The sequence below is a fragment of the Amblyraja radiata genome, chromosome 1, assembly GCF_010909765.2.
Source record: "Amblyraja radiata isolate CabotCenter1 chromosome 1, sAmbRad1.1.pri, whole genome shotgun sequence".
Classification (NCBI taxonomy): Eukaryota; Metazoa; Chordata; class Chondrichthyes; order Rajiformes; family Rajidae; genus Amblyraja; species Amblyraja radiata.
Genome location: NC_045956.1, coordinates 172,150,135 through 172,169,782, shown reverse-complemented (window position 1 = coordinate 172,169,782; position 19,648 = coordinate 172,150,135). Strand labels below are relative to the sequence as shown.

General features: G+C 42.0%; 1 protein-coding gene and 1 long non-coding RNA gene across 3 annotated transcripts in view; one reads left to right on the top strand and one right to left on the bottom strand.

Moving 5' to 3' along the window:
* Positions 1-19,648, bottom strand: part of ctnna2 (catenin alpha 2) — a 1,182,272-nt gene that overhangs the window by 912,044 nt on the left and 250,580 nt on the right. The gene's annotated exons all lie outside the window — the stretch shown is intronic.
* On the top strand, positions 4,885-19,083 carry LOC116982141. The gene is made up of 3 exons (XR_004414370.1): positions 4,885-5,063; positions 17,505-17,515; positions 19,073-19,083. It is a non-coding gene; the product is annotated as an uncharacterized LOC116982141 (long non-coding RNA).

Here is a 19,648-nt window from a genome sequence, read left to right as displayed (position 1 = left end):
CACAGTACCAGTGATGGATCCACTTTCATCTTCTCCATCTTCTCCCCTAGCAGTCGGGGCTGAATTGTGTTGAAGGCACTTGAGAAGTCAAAAAAAGTAATCCTTACAGATGCATCAGTAGTGTCCAAATGTGTGTACACCCTCTGCAGCATGTAAATGAGGGCATCATCGACACTGATGTTAGGCTGATATGCAAACTGTAAAGGATCCATTTGATTTGACACACTAGTCCTGATGTAGGAAAGGACAAGTCTCTCAAATGTCTTCATTATATGTGAAGTGAGCGCTACTGGTCTGTAGTCATTGTGGAGAGTGGGATGGGTCTTCTTTGGGACAGGTACCAGGCAAGATGTTTTCCACAGCCTTGGAACCCTCTGTAGACGCAAGCTCAGGTTGAACAGGTGTGTTAGAATACCACACAGCTCTGAAGAGCAAGTCTTCAGTAGCCTTGGGCTGGTGTCATCAGGCCCCACTGCTTTCCCTGGCTTCAGTCTGTCCAGCATCACCTTGACCTGAGCAGTATGAAGAGTCATGGGTGGGGCTACCGGTGGAGTAGGAGGTGGAAAGAAGGGACTCCGTACAGGTGACATCTCAGGAGTGATGGAGAGAGGGATGGGAGGTGGAGAGGAAGCAGCAATGGTCAGCAGACCAGGTGGGGGAGGCTGGGGTGGTGTGGAGCCGTCAAATCTGTTGAAGAATCTGTTCAGATCATCAGCCAGACTCCGTTCACCATCAGGCAGTGTACCACCATTCTGCTTCATGCCCGTGATCTTTCGCATTCCAGCCCATACCTGCTTCACACCATCTTGCTGCAGCTGTCGTTCCAATTTGAACCTATAGGCTTCTTTCCCCTCTTTAATCCTCACCTTCAGTTCCTTTTGAAGTTCTTTGATTTTATTCCTGTCGCCCTCCCTGAAAGCCTTTTTCTTCTCATTTAGTAAGGCCTTCAGGCTGCTGGTAATCCAAGGTTTGTTATTAGGGTAGCAACGAATTACCCTGGGTGGCATGATGTCATCATAACAGAAATTGATGTAATGGGTAATGCATTCTGTTAGGCCGTCAATGTCTTCCCCATACTCCTCACAGAACGCATCCCAATCTGTTGTCTCAAAACAATACCTCAGGGCTTCATCTGCCTTAGGATACCAGTCTCTTGATGTTCTGATGGTGACAGGCAACCTCTTGGCAGCTGGTGTGTAGGAGGGAGAGAGATGTAGCATGTCGTGGTCTGATCGACCAAGAGGGGGCAGTGCAGTACATTTGTATGCATTTTTGACATTTGCATACAAGAGATCCAGCGTTTTATCACCTCTGGTTGTACAGTCAATATACTGTTTAAAGGTGGGCAAAGTCTTAGAGAGACAGACATGGTTATAATCTCCAGACACAACAATGAACGCCTCTGGGGTACCCAAAATTGCTGGGGAAACTCAGCTGAGGTAATGAACGCCTCTGGGTACTTGGACTGGAGTCCCGCTATAGTGGTGTGCAGCACGTCACACGCGACTTCCGCCTTGGCAGATGGAGGAATATAAACAACAATGGCTACCACCACAGTGAACTCCCTGGGTAGGTAATAAGGTCTTAAACTAACCGCTAAGAGTTCAATGTCCTTGTTGCATATCCGTTCTTTGATAGTAGCGTGATTAGGGTTACACCACTTGTTATTGACGAGCAGTAAAAGCCCCCCACCTTTCTGCTTACCGCTCGCTCCGGTGTCCCTGTCCGCTCATATCGACCTGAAGCCGGTGAAACTGATCAAAGAATCGGTCGTGTGTTCCGTCAGCCACGTCTCTGTCAGGCTAACAATGCTGCTCTCCCGGTACACTTTCTGGTACCTGACCAGGGTTTCTAATTCGTCTAATTTGTTCGTTAGACAGCGAACATTTCCCATGGTGATAGATGGAAGGGCTGGTTTAAAAGTCTCTCTCCATGTTCTCGTCAACCTCCTCTTGTTTCTCTTCACTCCCGCACGCGTTCCCCGATGTCTCCTCCGTAAGAGTTCCCTCGATATGTCATGTCGAGTCCCGAATATTGAGCCATGTACCAGGCTTAGCAGTTCCTGACGAGTATATATCACGGCAGTTTGCTCCGCCCGTCTGGCCGATATCAGGCACATATTTCCACTCCACTCCCGTTCCCCAGAAAGTATGGTTAAGTCTTGATTACGAACTCAAGAACACGCAATAGTTGTAGCTATAACACTTATATGTAGTCTACTAAAATACTAACTAAGCATACACACTAATAATCCTATATAATACTAAAATAAATAAACACTACACACAGCTGCACGCGACAGGCTGCCGTCATCAATTCAACTGACTCAATGCTGTGTCTTTAGATAAATGCTTCATCTTTTGATAGTGGCAAACAGATTTATTATTATTATTTAATCTTTCCTAACCTTGGTATTTTATTACAAAGATTATATCGGACAGTACAGCACAGGAACAGTACCTTTGGCCCACAATATCCATGCCAAACATGATGCCAAGTTAAACTAATCTTCCCTGTCTGTATGTGTCACCATTTCTTGCATATCCATGTGCCTATCCAAATACCTCTGAAAAACCACCATCATATTGGCCTTCACCACCACTGCAGGTAGCATGTTACAGGCACCCACTACTCTGTGGAAACAAAAATCTTGCTCTGCACATCTTCTTTAAACCTTGTCCCTCTCACCTTAAGGATAGGATCTTTAGCCTTTGACATATCCACCCTGGGGAAAAAAGTTCAGACTGTCTAGCTTATCAATGCCTGTGATTATTTTATATACTTCTATCAGGTTTCCCCTCAGTCTCTGATACTCCAGAGAGATCAACCCTCGTTTGGCCAAACGCGTCTTATAGCTAATACCCTCTAGTCCTGGCAGCATTCTGGTAAACCACTCCTTAACTTTGAATTTATTTATGTCTGAGCCTTAATATCTCATCATTCACTGTAGATATCATCCCCTTCTCTATTCACAGAATTAGACAAGATTTCCAATTAAATCTAAATTTTTAATAGACAATAGACAATAGGTGCAGGAGTAGGCCATTCGGCCCTTCGAGCCAGCACCGCCATTCAATGTGATCATGGCTGATCATCCCCAATCATGCCCTATTCCTGCCATCACCCCATATCCGTTGACTCTGCAATCTTTAAGAGCCCTATCTAGCTCTCCCTTGAAAGTATGCAGAGAACCGGCCTCCACCGCCCTCTGAGGCAGAGAATTCCACAGACTCACAACTCTCAGTGAGAAAAAGTGTTTCCTCATCTCCGTTCTAAATGGTTTACCCCTTATTCTTAAACTGTGGCCCCTGGTTCTGGACTCCCCCAATTTTGGACCTTGGAATTGGAAGTTATTGTAGTGGTGAAGAGCATTTGAGATGTCTCGGATGTAGATCAGAAGGGACTAGACAAGGGGAGGGGGGGGGACACAAGATAGAATCAAGGTATTTAGAGATGAGTTTCATGAGGGAGAAGCTCCTCCATTGACAAGTGAGGCTAAACGCAAATCTGAAGAACAACACCTCATATTCCACTTAGGTAGCTTGCAACCAACAGTTTTCCAATTACAAGTATCCTTTAGCCCATTTCCCCACACATTTCTCATATCACCCTGAAGAATGAGGACATCTCAGATGGGATGCAGTCAAGGGAGCAAGGTGAAAAGTAAAAGTGGCAGGCAGACAAATCCAGGGCAAAAATCAAAAAGGGTCACTTTTCATCATAATTGTATAAGGGGTAAGAGTGTTGTAAAAACAAGCCTGAAGGCTTTGTGTCTCAATGCAAGGAGCATTCGTAATAAGGTGGATGAGTTGAATGTGCAGATAGCTATTAATGACTATGATATAGTTGGGATCACGGAGACATGGCTCCAGAGTGACCAAGGCTGGGAGCTGAACATCCAGGGATATTCAATATTCAGGAGGGATAGACAGAAAGGAAAAGGAGGAGGGGTAGCGTTGCTGGTTAGAGAGGAGATTAACGCAATAGAAAGGAAGAACAATAGCTTGGAGGATGTGGAATCGATATGGGTACAGCTGCGAAACACTAAGGGGCAGAAAACGCTAGTGGGAGTTGTGTACAGGCCTCCTAACAAGTAGTGGAGTTGGGGATGGCATCAAACAGAAAATTAGAAATGCGTGCAACAAAGGTAAAACAGTCATAATGGGTGACTTCAATCTACATATAGATTGGGTGAATCAAATTGGCAGGGGGGCTGAGGAAGAGGATTTCTTGGAATGTATGCCAACATTCATGGTGCACACATTATTTGCAGGAGATATAAGATTCACCATGTGGTTCACAGAGAGCAAGGGTTTTTATCTGCAGTCATAAGTGCTGAACTAACTGAAAAACATATTTTGTTGAAGGTGATCTCGTATTCAAGTTCTGGCCAGCCAACGGATTTACAGGAAAAGATAACGATCTCCCTCTGGCACCAAGATATGAATAAAAGGAAAATTACTTTATCTGCCAATTAGAGAAATTAAAATTTAATTCTCATCAATAGTTTAATTGTACATTTAAATAATGTAATCGGTTAATAATACTGCTTCATGCTTATGTTTTATGATTATTGTTTCTGCTATTAAATTAAGTATAGAGATGACTGCCCTGCGCCAAGATGTCAGCTTTATCTTTGCTGAGATCTCTTTGCAATATCTTAGCAATCGATTCAAACTTTCCTGTCCGAATACATGTTACTTGCAAATTAAAAAGCTAAATGCAAGGGCCAGTGATGGTTGTGCATATCACAGTTCACTTGAAAATACACATAATCATAAAGTTTTAATATTGATGAAATACTGCAGTTAATTGCTACTTCAAAGAGCACAGCGAAGGATTGTTATGTGATCAACACTTGGTCAGTATCAATGTGATTTCAGTTTCAGTTTATTGTCACATGTACCGAGGTACAGGGAAAAGCTTTTGTTACTTGCTAATCAGTCAGTGAAGAAACAATACACGATTATAATCTAGCCATTCACAGTGTACAGATACATGATAAGGGAATAATGTTTAGTGCAAGGTAAAGCCAGTATTGTCCAATCATAGATCGTCCGAGGGTACCAATGAGGTAGATAGTAGTTCAGGACTGCTCTCTGTTTGGTAGGATGGTTCAGTTGCCTGATAACAGCTGGTAAAATTCACAGAGTTTGTAAGGGCCATTCTTTAGAAAGTGAACCAGATTTCACACACGTGACCAGATGTCATAGAAACATAGAAAAATAGTTGCAGAAATAAGCCATTCGGCCCTTCGAGCCTGCACCGCCATTCAATATGATCATGGCTGATCATCCAACTCAGTATTCTGTACCTGCTTTCTCACCATACCCCCTGATCCCTTTAACCACGAGGGCCACATCTAACTCCCTCTTAAATATAGCCAATGAACTGGCCTCAACTACATTCTGTGGCAGAGAATTCCAGAGATTCACCACCCTCTGTGTAAAAAAATGTTTTTCTCATCTCAGTCTTAAAAGATTTCCCCTTTATCCTTAAACTGTGACCCCTTGTTCTGGACTTCCCCAACATCAGGAGCAATCTTCCTGCATCAAGCCTGTCCAACCCCTTAAGAATTTTGTAAGTTTCTATAAGATCCCCCCTCAATCTTCTAAATTCTAACGAGTACAAGCCGAGTCTATCCAGTCTTTCTTCATATGAAAGTCCTGACATCCCAGAAATCAGTCTGGTGAACCTTCTCTGTACTCCCTCTATGGCAAGAATGTCATCATATAAAGTAGTACATTAAAATATTATTGTAAGAGATTAATCTTATTCATTGCTATTTTCCTACCTACAGAACTATAATGCATGGCTGCTAAAGATATGAACATTCCAGGTTTTTAAAATTCACAGAGTTTGTAAGATAAATCAGAGATGAAAAAAATGCTTCCATGTGAGGTCACACACGTCACCAGTGATATTTGACCTCTGACCCTAAACAAACATTGTCAGCATAACGAAAAGAATATGAATCATATATACAGTACAAAACAATATACCTGTAATGATTTCAGAATTAGAAGAGATGTGTTCCACAATTTTCATATTTTTGGTCTAAGAATGGGCCCACTGTGAGCTGTCCCTGAGCAAAGTACCCTGTACATACTAAAAAGGGTGTTCTGGACACTGACATCTGGTGAAAGGAATATAGAAACATAGAAACATAGAATAGGCTGATGAAATACAAAACAACGGGTATTTTTTAGTTAAACAATCAAAGGGTGAGACAATCGTGGAACAGCGCCAACGGAAATTTGAAGGAACTAAAGAAACATGTATCTGTATGGAAAAGGACTGGACTTACAGCCGTATAATTAGCTGTAAAGAGCAAAGCCCTGTTTGGGAGAACTCTCTTAGACTTTTCCCAGCCAGGTGACTAGTTTTATCTACACCAGGTAATATCTAATTACTCTAGTAAGTTTGGATGTTGTGAAAGTAAACAAAAGAGTTGCGTAACTAAAAGAATTATCAAAGTAAAGAATTAAGAAAGTATGTGAACTTTGATCTTTGATTTATTCAATTTCTAGAATTTGGATCACATCACCTGCCCCGATATCTTGATGCCATCACCCATCGACCGAGTAAAAAATCTAGTTGTCCTAATGAAGGTGGGAAAGAATGACACAGGTAGGAAAAATAAATACGATCTGATGAAGGTAACGGAGCAATCGCGTCCAAAATAATAATAAAAAATAATTGCAGGGGTGATAATCTCTGGATTACTTCAGAACCATATGCAAATTAAAGTGGGGGTTATTCAGATGAAGGGAATGAATGTCTAGCTCAAAGGCAAATATGGGAGAAGTAGGTTACAAATCATGACTCAATGGCACCAGTACTGAGGAAAAGAAAGAAAAGTTATATTGTAACGGACCTTCCCTTAATCAGTCTTAACCCAAAACGTTGATGGTCCATTTATTTCTACAGATGTTGCATGGCCCACTGAATTCCTCTTATCGTTTGAAGCAAGCTGGAACCAGTGGTTTCGTGAATTGGACAATTAAGTATGCATTTAAGGCTTTAAATAGTGAGGGAAGGATTCTGGTGCGGTGATATTCAGAATGTTAAAGAGAGAGCACAAAATGATGGTACGAAGTAGCAAAATGAGCGCTGTTAATCAAAAAACAAATAAAAACTACTAAGTAAATGCACGCATTAAGATATATCTCCAATTGTAGGAAGGAACAGGTGCACAACAATAGCCTTCAGGCCAAGGCAAATGAATTAATGACAAATAGAAATAAATGGGTAGGTTTTGAACAGTGAAATATTTAACTTTTAAAAGAGGCAAAATGTAAAGGTGGTATTGCAGCTCTAATTTTAAGGAATAGGATGAAGGGCACAGGATTCTAACACAAAAAAAAGAAGTAGAATCAGTGTGGGTGGAGGTTATCAATAGAAAGGAGCAGACACTCATGGTGAGAATTGTATCTGGGTCCCCAAAAGTTAGTAGTAATCAAGGTGGAGAATAAACCAGGAAAATAGAGAAGCAAACAACAAGGGTAGTGCAATAATCATGGAGGATTTTAAGTGTAGGAAGGAATTGCAGATGCTGGTTTAAACTGAAGATACACACAAAAAGCTGGAGTAACTCATCGGGACAGGCAGCATCTCTGGTGAGAAGGAATGGGTGATGTTTCGGGTCGAGACCCTTCTTCAGACTAGTAAGGGATAAGGGAAACGAGAGATATAGATGATAATATAGGGAGATAAAGACAATGATTGAAAGATATACGAAAAAAGTAATGATGGTAAAGGATTCAGGCCAACAGTAGCTGTTTGTTGGGTGAAAGCGAGAAGCTGGTGTTTGAGAAGGTGCAAGTGAACCTCTGCCTATCAGTCAGTATATTGAGAAATCAATAGAGTATGTTAAGTCCAGTGTTGTGTAAGGGAAAAAGGTTAAAAGATGAACTGGTTGTTCAGCGGCCTCTTGGGAACAGTAAAGACAATATGATAAAATTTTGTATGTAGATTGAACTCAGCGGGTGAGGCCTCACCCGCTGAGTTCCTCCAGCATGTTTGTCTACCTTCGATTTTTCCAGCATCTGCAGTTCTTTCTTAAACATATGTAGATTGAAAATCATTTAGTTCAATCTGAAATCTGAAAACTTGAATCTTAAATTTGATAGTGTGAGATGCCGATGACAGCTTGAGAAACAACTTTAAAGGAGAGGATTGCAAAACAGTAAATAATAATATGACAGAGCAGCAGCAACATGGAATTATGAGAGTTTGACTAATCTGCTGCTGTTCTTCGAAGATGCATCTAGGCAAATAGATGAGGGGTAGTAATGGATGTGGTGAATGCGCATTTTCAGAAGGCTCTTAATGACATTCCACACAGGAGACTACTGATCAGTCAGAGGGTACAGAATTGTGGGTAACTAAAACAACATGGAATGAAGGAGAAGGGCAAGTTGGGCCGACGGGCCTGTTTCCATGCTGCATGACTCCATGAGATGGCTCAGCTTGAAAATAAAGAATGGTTATTAAGGATCCTTCAAATTATAGTAGGTCAATAGACAATAGACAACTGGTGCAGGAGTAGGCCATTCAGCCCTTCGAGCCAGCACCGCCATTCAATGTGAACAAGGCTGATCATCCACAATCAGTACCCGTTCCTGCCTTCTCCCCATATTCCTTGATTCCGCTATCTTTAAGAGCTCTATGTAACTCTCTCTTGAAAGCATCCACTGACTCAGCATCCACCGTCCTCTGAAGAAGAGAATTCCACACTCACAATTCTCTGTGAAAAGGTATTTCCTCATCTCTGTTCCAAATGGCATACCCCTTATTCTTAAACTGTGACTCCTGATTCTGGGCTCCCCCAACATTGGGAACATGTTTCCTGCCTCTAGCGTGTCCAAACCCTTAATAATTTTACATGTTTCAATAACATCACCTCTCATCCTTCTAAATTCCAGAGTATATAAGCCCAGCTGCTCCATTCTATCGACATATGACAGTCGCGCCATCCCGGGAATAAACCTTGTGAACCTACGCAAAAATGTCCTTTCTCAAATTTGGAGACAAAAACTGCACACAATACTACAGATGTGGTCTCAGTAGGGCCCTGTACAACTGCAGAAGGACGTATTTGCTCCTATACTCAACTCCTCTTGTTATGAAGGCCAACATGCCATTCGCTTTCTTCATTGCCTGCTGTACCTGCAGGCATACTTTCAGTGATTGATGAACCCGATCATGTTGTACTTCCTCATTTCCCAACTTGACACCATTTAGATAATAATCTGCCTTCCTGATTTTGCCACCAAAGTGGATAACCTCACATTTATCCACATTAAACTGCATGTGCCATGCATCTGCCCACACACCCAACCTGTCCAAGTCACCCTGCATCCTCATAGCATCGTCCTCACAATTCATACTGCCACCCAGCTTTGTGTCATCTGCAAATTTGCTAATGTTACTTGTTGGGTGCCACATCGATCGGTGCCAGGGTCCTGACTATCTAAGCCATCTGAGCAATTTAACCGTGTCAAGTTTGCTGTTTGCATTCAATTTTTTTATCAATGGAGACTGTGTAATTAAGTCTCAAAGTCTAGAATTCCTTCCTTTAACATCTCCAGCTCTATTTCCTCCTTTCAAGGTGCTTTATAAATTCTACCTCGACCTCTCTTGGACCCACTACTCCCTCTTCACCTACGACTGCACACCTGTACATGGTACTAACACCATCATCAAGTACGCAGATGATACAACGGTGATTGGCCTCATCAGCAACAACGATAAGTCGGCCTATAGGGAGGAGGTCCAGCTCCTAGCAGCATGGTGCGCTGACAACAACTTGGCCCTTAACTCCAAGAAGACCAAAGAGCTCATAGTAGACTTCAGAAAGTCTAGGGGCGGCGCGCACACCCCCATCCATATTAACGGGACGGAGGTGGAAAGTGTTCCAGCTTCAGGTTCCTGGGGGTCAACATCTCTGATGACCTCTCTTGGACCCACAATACCTCAACTCTGGTCAAGAAGGCTCACCAGCGTCTCTTCTTCCTGAGGAGACTAAAGAAGGTCCTCCTCAGATTCTGGTGAACTTCTACCGCTGCACCATCGAGAGCATCCTTACCAACTGTATCACACTATGGTATGGCAACTGCTCTGTCTCCGACCGGAAAGCACTGCAGAGGGTGGTGAAAATTGCCCAACGCATCACCGGTTCCTCACTCCCCTCCATTGAGTCTGTCCAAAGCAAGTGTTGTCTGCGAAGGGTGCTCAGCATCACCAAGGACTGCTCTCACCCCAACCACAGACTGTTTACCCTTCTACCATCCGGGAGGCGCTACAGGTCTCTCCGTTGCCGGACCAGCAGGTCCAGGAACAGCTTCTTCCCTGCGGCTGTTACACTACTCAACACTGTACCTCGGTGATTGCCAATCACCCCCCCCACCCGGACACTCCTTCCGCCAGGAAAAAAAAATTTGTACTACTATGACTGTATGCACGTAAATATATTTATTTATTGCTCATATTCTATGTCGCTCTTCTAGGGAGATGCTAACTGCATTTCGTTGTCTCTGTACTGTACACTGCACAATGACAATAAAGTTTGAATCTGAATCTAAATCTTTGGTCATTAGCTGTAAAGTGTCAGGACGGGACAGGACTGCTCCAGCAGTCCCATCATATTTGCCTGCTCCTACTACATTGAACTCATCTCCACGTACCTCGATTCCATCCCATCCCATCCCTCGTTGTCTAATCCCTTCCAACCATTCTGAAGAAAGGTCTCGGCCCAAAACATCACCTACCCAGGTTCTCCAGAAATGCTGCTTGACCTGCTGAGTTACTTCAGCACTTTGTTTCCTTTTGTGGCTTTATGTCAATATTTTTTGTTGGGCAATTTTCTTCCCAAGCAACCAGAATCAATCCTATTTTCAATTAACCGAGAATTCATTTTTACAAAACAAGAAATGGGATCAAGGAGATTTTGGATGATCAATACTGTAATTCCATTTTACTTCTTAAATGTGCCTGGTGATTTTACGAAACTGCAGAAATCAGGACATGCAACAAAGAAAGAGCTAAATAATTACCTAACCATAGTACTACATTATCTCTGCCAGTTTTCTTTGTCAGAGATATTGATTTCATGAAATATATAGGATAGGATTTTACATACATCTCCAATGTTTTGAAGTGATTGACAGTTGTAGATAAAATAAATAAATTAGATTATGTCAACCTTTTACACTAAAATAGCTCCCTAGAAAGTACTAAGAAAAATAAATTGTACAGAAGAACCTGGTGAAGCAATCACTGTCAAAGATTTATTGTAAGTTAGCAGCTGGTGGCAATAACTTGATTTAAATTGCAGCATCAGAAATTGGAAAACCTTATTAATGTTTTCAAATTACATGTTTACACCAGTTTGTTGGCATTTGAAATGTAAATTGTACTTTTATATAGACCTCGGCTAACCTACATGACTTAAATATTCAAAATTATTGATCAGGAAGGTTCATACAAAATAAAAACTAACAACATTATAGAGCCATAAGGATCTGACCAACTCAGTCCAAACTCAGGTAAATAACCCAGCCTGAAGAGGGTTATGACCCGAAAAATCGTGGGACCATTCCCTCCACAAATACTGCCTGACCAACTAAGTAACTCCTGCACTTTGTGCTTTAAATGTAAACCAGCATCTGCAGTTTTTTTGTGTCTATATAGTCTATTTTTCTTACTCAATTGTTTTATATTGTATACAAAACATTTGCCGAGTTATAAAACACAATTCTAATTTTATGCTCTTAATGTAACAACTTTAACACTTCAGATAATTAAACCAGTTCTAATTGTCTAAAGTATTGACAGATATCTATGAATCCCAAGACCAAAGCCATAATTAGTTTAGCAAACTGACACTATACTTCTTTAAAACATCAATAGCTGTTATATTTTTGACAATTTACCCACATATGTGAAAGCATAAAACATTTTAATGACAAAAAATAGAAAATAGAAACATTAAAGCTTATTTTGAGTCCAAAGTGTCTAATAGTTTCCCATTCAACCCACTCTTTGCAGTTCTTTGAATGATTAAATGTATACAAGAGATCAAAAATAATGAACAAGAAGAGATTATCAGAACCTTTTCCCGCGATGGAAATATCAAATACCAGAAGGCATAGCTTTAAGGTGAGAGGGACAAGGTTTACAAGAGATGAGTGGGGCAAATCTTTTCTCCCACAGATGGTGTGGGTGCCTAGAATGCACTGCCGGGGGGTGGGGAGTCAGATATGATTGTGCCATTAAGGTGCCATTCTGTTTGGGCAAATAGATGTGCAGGGAGTGGAGGGATTTGAATTACGTGCAGGCAAATAAGAGTTCACAAGTTCACAAGTTACAGGAGTATAATTAAGCTATTTGGCCCATCGAGTCTACTACGCTATTCAATCATGGCTGATCTCAGCCCATTAATCCCATTTCCTGCCTTATCCCCATAACCATTGACACCCGTTCTAATCAAGAATTTGTCTATCTCCACAACCCTCTGTGGCAATGAGTTCCACAGATTAACTACCCTCTGACTAAAGAAGTTTCTCCTCACCTCCTTTCTAAAAGAGTGCCTTTTAATTCTGAGGATATAACCTCTGGTCCTAGACTCTCCCACCAGTGGAAACACCTTTCCACATCCACTCTATCTATGCCTTTCATTATTCTGTAAAGGGCCTGTCCCACCAGCATACATCTAGCGCGACCAAACGGAAGCGGAGTTCGCACTGAGTTTGTGCTAAGTTCGCAGTAAGTACGCAGTAAGTACGCGCAAAGTTCGCGCGTGACGTAATTTACATCAAACTCACCAATCAGCTGGGCAGGAGGCGGGCCGACTGAATTTGGACGTCACACGGCGTCGGGAGGTGACGTCATCGCGCAACGCCACGCGCTAGGCATACGCCATCAAGACGCTGCGTACGACATCAAGACGCTGCGTATGACGTCGAGACGCTGCGTACGCCCGTCGAGACGTTGCATACGGACTCAATGCGGCTGTGGGCCGACAGGCCGTTGACGCGCGGGATTTTCGAACAGTGCAAGATTTTTGGAGCCCCGCGCGATGTCAGGACCAGCCCCGAACAACTCCATACACCTCCGCCGATCGAAGTGGGACCGGCCCCGCGAGGCCGTACGCCTCAAGCGACCACGTTTGGTCGCGCTAGATGCATGCAATCGCATGCTGGTGGGACAGGCCATTAAGTGTAAATGAGGTCTCCTCTCAACCATCTAAACTTCATCAAATACAGGCCCAGTGCTGTCAAATGCTCATCATATGCTAACCCACTCATTCCTAAAATCATTCTTGTAAACCTCCTCTGGACCCTCTCCAGAGCCAACACATCCTTCCTCAGAGATTGGTGTTGGGCATCATGTTCGGCACAGACATTGTGGGCCAAACGGCCAGTTCTTGTGCTGTACTATTCAATGTCCCATGTTCTAAAAACAAACTGAAATAATCAACCTTCTCATATCACTTCAGAGGCATCTTTGCATTGTGAATTTTCTGCATTACAGAAAAGTAGAGCCATGATGCAAGGACCCAAAACAACCCAATTGGAAGAAGCATTGTTAACCATACTTTGACACAGAATCTACACCAAAAATGTTGATTAAATAAATATTATTTTAAGGAACACCCAACAAGAGGCACAGGTAGAGAGGAAAAAGGGTTAAAGGAACCAAAGGACATATGATAGAATTTTACATACATCTCCAATGTTTTGAAGGGGTTGCCAGTATTAGCTAAGATACTAAACCTTTTACACTAAAAATAGCTCCATAGAAAGTGGTGCCAGGCACCTGTTGGTAATGTCACCAATGATTACAATTATTAAAATCAAGTTGTGCAAAAGATCAGAACTGGAAGAGTCTAAAAATCTAGAAGGATATTATGGTTGGAGTAAGTGGCAGGAGGATACTGGAAGGAGAGTTCTGGGTGGCTATTAGAGTTTGCAAAGTTGACGAGGAGAAGACTGGAGATATACCCTATCACCTGCCCGTTCACTCACTTTTCTTGTAATCGTTCACCAGTAATTCCAGGGTTCAAAGGAGAATTAAGGAGTCTTATCGTCTATATAATTTCAAGTCTGGCATAGAATTTGGCTTTGTCATACTGTGGAATTTCATATAAAGCAGAAATGATAAGCATCTGCTCGTAATGCAATCATGCAATGTATTTTTCATTCAACAGAGATGGATATAGTTGAGCAAGAATAAGGCCTGGAATCTCCAGTGCTATGCTTATAGAATGTGTTATTTTTCAAATGACAATTTTATATTCAAGCCATGTGAAACATGGCTCCATTTAATTAAAAATGTAATTACAGTGTTACAGACTCAAATTTTACAACATAGGGACAGTGATTCAGCCTGCTGCTTGCAATTTGAAAGAGCATCAATGCTTAATCTCAGTTTGACCATAATCCTCTTACTTTCACAACCTTGGTTATTTGTCTAAATCCCTATTTAAATTATTTGTAGGGTGAGCTTCCATTACCTGAAAGTTGACATTATATTGCAAAATTACACTGGTCAGCCTGTACTTGCAGTGCAAGTTATGCAGTTGTGCTATGTGCAATTCTAGTCACCATGTTATAGTACAGATGTTGTTGAAAGAAAGTGACCAGAGGACATTAACCATATCTGGAGGACTTGAATTATATGGAGAGGTTGATTGGCTGAGGTTGTTTTCCCTGGAGCAAATGAAGCTGACATGATACTGTGGAATTTCATATAATCACTAAAAAATCACTAAAGGAATAGACAAGGTTGATAGTCAGAATCTTTTTCCCATGGCAGATCAGAAAAAGGAGGGAATAAGTTTAAAGTGAATTGGAGTTTTAAAAGGGATTTGAAGAGAATGTTTTATTACACATACACTGCTCGATATTTGACTTACAGTCCGAGGAGGTGGTGGAGTCATATGCAATCACTAAGCTTGAGACATTCAGAGAAGCAATTAAATAGACAAGGCATAGAAGAATACAAACTCACTGCGAGGAAAATAGAATTAATGTAGATGGGCAAAAAGTACTGCATGGACATGGTGAGGCAAAGGGTTCATCTCTGAACTGTACAATCCTATAATTCAAAGTTTCTCAGACCCCATCAAAACTGAGTTAAAAGACTCCTTTCCATCTTTCATCTGGATTTTTGCTAAGGATTTTAAATCATTCCTTTGACCAACAACCCATTTTCATTCCAACCACATCTTGTAACGATCAATGAAATGGGGGTAATAATTTACTTCTTAATATCCCAATATTCATGTTGAATGTATTCAGGAAACTTCTCCGAAATAATTAGTTAACATTATATAATCATGCTGACTGTACACCCAAGAATTACCCAAAGAAATACTGCAAAGCAGCCGTTCTACAAACTGTTTATTGTGCTGCCGCAATTCTTTCACAATCTTTCTTTTGCAGAGTTTTCACTTTCTCCCCGTGACAGCGTAGGTTTCTTCCAGGTGCAGTACTTTCCTCCCACATCCGAAAGATGTATAAGCTGGTAGGCTATTTGGCCACTTAAAATTGGTTCTTACTCGAGGGTGCATGGTACAATCTGGGGAAGTTATTCGGAACGTGGGTAGAATAAAATCGGGTTATTGTAAATCTGTATGGATGCAGTAGGCCAAAGGGTCGGATGGTCACAGTGGACTCGGTAGGCCAAAGAATCTATTTCCCTTCTCAATGTGTTTATAACATAACTAAACCATACAAAACAGATGCAGTAGACAACCAGTCAGGCCCTTAAATCAACTCTGCTACACAAGGTCAAGACGGATCTTATATTTGTCTCAACACTACTGTCCTGTATTCTTCCCACATCTCAGACTCACTTACATTTTAAATGTTTGTTTATCTCCAATTTTAATGAGCCAATGACTTTGTCTCAACAGATACATGTGGAAAATTTCACAGATTCAGTACTATCTGAGAGAAGAAATCCCTCCTATCTCCAATTGATATGGATGTTCCCCTTTTCTGAAATCAGGTCCCTGAATTTTTTTACACTCTGAACTTCTATGGCAGTATAGGCCCATCCTGTTCAACCTTTCTCAATACATTAACCTCTTCACCCCATACATTTAATGCAAAAAATATAGAAACAAGGAACTGCAGATGCTGCTTTACAAAAAAAAGACACAAAATGCTGCAGAAACTCAGTGGATCCGGCAGTATCACTGGAAAACATGGGTAGGTAACATTTTGGATCTGGACCCTTCTTTGGACTGATTGTAGTTGCAAGTGAGGGGGAGGAGGAAAGCTGGAAGAGAGGAGGAGGGACAAAACCTGGCAGATGATGTTGAGACCAAGTGTAGTGTCAACACGTCATATTCCACTTAATTAGTTTACAACCCATCATTATGAACATATAATTCTCCAATTTTTGGTAACTAACCCCCCACCCACGTCCCCCTCCCTCCTCTGTGCCCCACCTGGTCACACCAGTTTCTTCCCTCCCCTCCCATTCCTTCCTCTAACTCCACAATTTGCAACTCCAATATTTTTGTCTCACAACTTCTGTCTTTTCATCCCTGGCCCTTGGCCAACCATCTGCCTCTGAGCAGGTTAACACTTTAAGCTTGATGCACTGGAGGCTGAGGGTTGATCTTATAGATGTGCATACAATTGTGAAAGGAATAGATATGGTAAATGCACTTTTTCTTTTAAAGGGTAGGGTAATCAAGAACTTGAGGCATAGGTTCAAAGTGAGAGGGGGAGATTTATTTGGAACCTGATGGGCAACTTTTTCACTCAATTGGTGGTGGGCTTTGAAACATGCAGCGAGAGGAAGTAGTTAAGACAGGTACAATAACAACATGTATTAGACATTTGGACAGGTATATTGGGACGACAGATGGCACAATGGGCTAAGTGTTCGGCTGGCGACCGGAAGGTGCTGGTTCGAATCCCGCTTGGAGTGCATACTGTCGTTGTGTCCTTGGGCAAGACACTTCACCCACCTTTGCCTGTGTGTGAATGTGTGTGAATGTGTGTGAGTGATTGGTGGTGGTCGGAGGGGCCGTAGGCGCAGAATGGCAGCCACGCTTCCGTCAGTCTGCCCCAGGGCAGCTGTGGCTACAGAAGTAGCTTACCACCACCGAGTGTGACTGAGGAGTGAATGAATAATGCGATGTAAAGCGCCTTGAGTATTAGAAAGGCGCTATATAAATCCCATCCATTATTATTATTATATGGTAGGAATGGTTTAGAGAGATATGGGCCAAACAAGGGCAATGGGACTAGCTTAGATTGGGCATCTTAGTAGGCTTGGAAGAAATGGGCCAAAGGGCCTGCTTCTGTGCTGCACGACTCTATGAACCTATAATATAAATTCAGAGAACGCACAAAAGTATAAATTACACATAACTACACGAATTCTGTGAGACAGTGCAAAAAAAGATGACATTCACGCAACAGACAGTTAGAAAACAAGTTAATGGTAGTGCAAGAGGTCCATAGTGCATTAATGCTGAGGTAGGATTAGTGTTACTCAGGACAGTTCAAGAACGTAATGATTGCAGGAAAGTCAATGTTCCTGAACCTGCAGGTGTGGGACTTCAGGCTTTTATACCTCCTGTCAGTTGACAGAAGCAAGAATAGGGCATGACCTGGATGGTTAAGATCTTTGAAAATAAATGATAGAAGGGTAAGGAAAAGAAGAGGAGGGCAATTGTAATAGGGGACTCTATAGTCAGGGGGTCGGATAGGCGATTCTGTGGACGCAGACAGGAGTCCCGGATGGTAGTTTGCCTCCCTGGTGCCAGGGTCAGGGATGTGTCTGAACGTGTCCAAGAAATCCTGAAATGGGAGGGAGAGGAGCCTGAGGTTGTGGTGCATATAGGTACCAACGACATAGGTAAAAAAAGAGAAGAGGTCCTGAAAGAAGAATTTAGGGAGTTAGGTAGAGAGTTAAGGAGAAGGACTGGAAAGGTAACAATCTCAGGATTACTGCCTGTGCCACGCGACAGTGAGAGTAGGAATGGAGTGAGGTGGAGGATAAATGCGTGGATGAGAGACTGGTGCAGTGGGTATGGATTCAAGTTTCTGGATCATTGGGACCTCTTTTGGGGAAGGTGCGACCTGTACAGAAAGGACGGGTTGCACTTGAACTCAAGGGGGACCAATATCCTGGCGGGGAGATTTGCAGAGGCTACTGGGGAGACTTTAAACTAGTATGGTTGGGGGGAGGGACTCAAATTGGGAAAGCTAGCAGTCAGTGTGTGAAGCAGGGGGCAGAGAATGGTAGCACTCTGACCCAAAATGTAGGGGAGAGAGAAGAAAAAGAAAATAATCAGAGAATAAGAGAGGGCGGGTTTCTTAAATGTGTATATTTTAATGCTAGGAGCATTGTAAGAAAAGTGGATGAACTTAGAGCCTGGATTGACACCTGGAAGTATGATGTTGTGGCGATCAGTGAAACATGGTTGCAGGAGGGCTGTGATTGGAAACTAAATATTCCAGGATTTCATTGCTTCAGGTGTGATAGAATTGGAGGGGCAAGAGGTGGAGGTGTTGCATTGCTTATCAGGGAAGATATTACAGCAGTGCTTTGGCAGGATAGATTAGAGGGCTCATCTAGGGAGGCTATTTGGGTGGAACTGAGAAATGGGAAAGGGGTAGCAACACTTATAGGGGTGTATTATAGACCGCCAAATGGGGAGCGAGAATTGGAAGAGCAAATATGTAAGGAAATTGCAGATATTAGTAGTAAGCACAAGGTAGTGATTGTGGGAGATTTCAATTTTCCACACATAGACTGGGAAACACATTCTGTAAATGGGCTGGATGGGTTGGAGTTTGTAAAATGTGTGCAGGATAGTTTTTTGCAACAATATATAGAAGTACCTACTAGAGAAGGGGCGGTACTGGACCTCCTGTTAGGAAATGAGATGGATCAGGTGGCAGAGGTATGCGTTGGGGAACAGTTCGGGTCCAGTGATCACAATACCATTAGTTTCAATATAATTATGGAGAGGGATAAAACTGGACCTAGGGTTGAGATTTTTGATTGGAGAAAGGCTAACTTTGAGGAGATGCGAAAGGATTTAAAAGGAGTAAATTGGGACAGTTTGTTTTATGGGAAAGATGTGGAAGAGAAATGGAGTACATTTAAAGGTGAAATTTTAAGAGTACAGAATCTTTATGTCCCTGTTCGGTTGAAAGGAAATCGTAAAAATTGTAAAGAGCCATGGTTTTCAAGGGAAATTGGACACTTGGTTCGGAAAAAGAGGGAGATCTACAATAGTTATAGGCAGCATGGAGTAAATGAGGTGCTTGAGGAGTATAAAGAATGTAAAAAGAAACTTAAGAAAGAAATTAGAAAAGCTAAAAGAAGATATGAGGTTGCTTTGGCAAGTAAGGTAAAAGTAAATCCGAAGGGTTTCTACCGCTATATTAATAGCAAAAGAATAACGAGGGATAAAATTGGTCCATTAGAGAGTCCGAGTGGCCAACTATCTGCAGAGCCAAAAGAGATGGGGGAGATATTGAACAGTTTCTTTTCTTCGGTATTCACCAAGGAGAAGGATATTGAATTATGTGAGGTAAGGGAAACAAGTAGAGTAGCTATGGAAACTATGAGGATCAAAGAAGAGGAAGTACTGACACTTTTGAGAAAT